A 1,791-nucleotide genomic window follows, 5' to 3' on the forward strand; every position below is an offset into this window, starting at 1 on the left:
CGCTGTTCTGTCTGTGCTGCTCTGACTGCTGCTGTGTCTGTGCTGCTCTGACTGCTGTGTCTGTGCTGCTCTGACTGCTGCTGTGTCTGTGCTGCTCTGCTGCTGTGTCTGTGCTGCTCTGCTGCTGTGTCTGTGCTGCTCTGACTGCTGCTGTGTCTGTGCTGCTCTGCTGCTGTGTCTGTGCTGCTCTGACTGCTGCTGTGTCTGTGCTGCTCTGCTGCTGTGTCTGTGCTGCTCTGACTGCTGCTGTGTCTGTGCTGCTCTGCTGCTGTGTCTGTGCTGCTCTGACTGCTGCTGTGTCTGTGCTGCTCTGACTGCTGTGTCTGTGCTGCTCTGACTGCTGCTGTGTCTGTGCTGCTCTGCTGCTGTGTCTGTGCTGCTCTGACTGCTGCTGTGTCTGTGCTGCTCTGCTGCTGTGTCTGTGCTGCTCTGACTGCTGCTGTGTCTGTGCTGCTCTGACTGCTGCTGTGTCTGTGCTGCTCTGCTGCTGTGTCTGTGCTGCTCTGACTGCTGCTGTGTCTGTGCTGCTCTGCTGCTGTGTCTGTGCTGCTCTGACTGCTGTGTCTGTGCTGCTCTGCTGCTGTGTCTGTGCTGCTCTGACTGCGCTCTGCTGGCCGCATGTGTTCTGACTTTCCTAACGTTGCATGCTTTGTGTGTTTTGTTATGGGAGTAATATCTGGGGCGAGCGCTTCTGTAGGCAGAGAGATCTGAGCTTCAGTTGTGTGTTAATGGAGTCACACGCTGCGCTAAATAAGGGGCTGAATTATCTTTTATCTCTCCTGCAGCCCTTAAACCTTTTCATCTGCATCTGCAATGTGATCAACTTTACTTTGATCATTCATCTTCATTTCAGACTCTCAGATGGTTTACAGAGCAGCTGCTCTTCTGATCAGAGTAACGAGTACTTAATTAGACGCATTCAGACACTTTATCAGACCGTAGATCCAATGCTGACTTCTAAATATAGCACCTTCATTTTGGAGGTGTCAGCAAAATCTGGATCTGCGACCAAGGCTCTTCTGCTGACCAGAGATTTTATCTCTGTACAAATTAATCAATATTAAAATCTAGGACATGATTAGGGTCACATGGCTGCAGGATCTCCAAAATAAGCAAACCTCTCTCTCTCTCTCTCTCTTTGTCTCTCTGTCTCTCTCTCTCTCTCTCTCTCTCTCTCTCTCTCTCTCTCTCTCTCTCTGTCCCCCCCACAGGTACAACGCTTTTCCTCCCAAATGTCGGATCACTAAACCACAGAACTTCCCCACTGCGGGCACTCAGGGTTCTTCTCTTTGCTACATGTTACCCTCCAACCTGCACGAGCACACCAAAGCCCAGTCTGACGAAATCCCGTCTGTCGAGGACGTGAGGTCCCCCTAGCCACACCCCCCTGCCCCCTAGCCGCGCCCCCCAGCAGGATGACAGCGCCCAACCTGAGCCGCATGGGGGCTGTTCTGGTCGAGATCCCCGCACAGAACGGCGAGGCCGGAGTTGGAGGGCGCAGTGCCAGTGTCATCATCCACTAATCACGTCAGTGATGGTGGACTTGCCGCGTTCTGTTCTGTAAATAGTTTGCGTTATTTTTTATTATATTCATTTTTTTTTTATTCGATTTTTTACTTTGGTGATCCTGTCTAGCGAGAGATGTTCCATCTGACTGAGTAGGTAAAGCAGTGAGCTGTGAAAGAACGACATTTCAGTCTCATTTCAGAAGTGATTTTATTTGAAACCTTAAAAACCATAAAGTGTGAAGGATTGAAGGTCTCCATGTACTCAGTTCTGTAGGTTCTACTG

At 50.5% G+C, this 1,791-nt stretch overlaps 1 pseudogene; it reads left to right on the forward strand.

Moving 5' to 3' along the window:
• The window catches only part of LOC118802248, a 23,647-nt pseudogene extending 22,124 nt beyond the window's left edge, over window positions 1-1,523 (forward strand).
• The last annotated feature ends 268 nt before the right edge of the window (window positions 1,524-1,791 follow it).

Source organism: Colossoma macropomum, unplaced genomic scaffold (genome assembly GCF_904425465.1).
Source record: "Colossoma macropomum unplaced genomic scaffold, Colossoma_macropomum, whole genome shotgun sequence".
Lineage (NCBI taxonomy): Eukaryota > Metazoa > Chordata > Actinopteri > Characiformes > Serrasalmidae > Colossoma > Colossoma macropomum.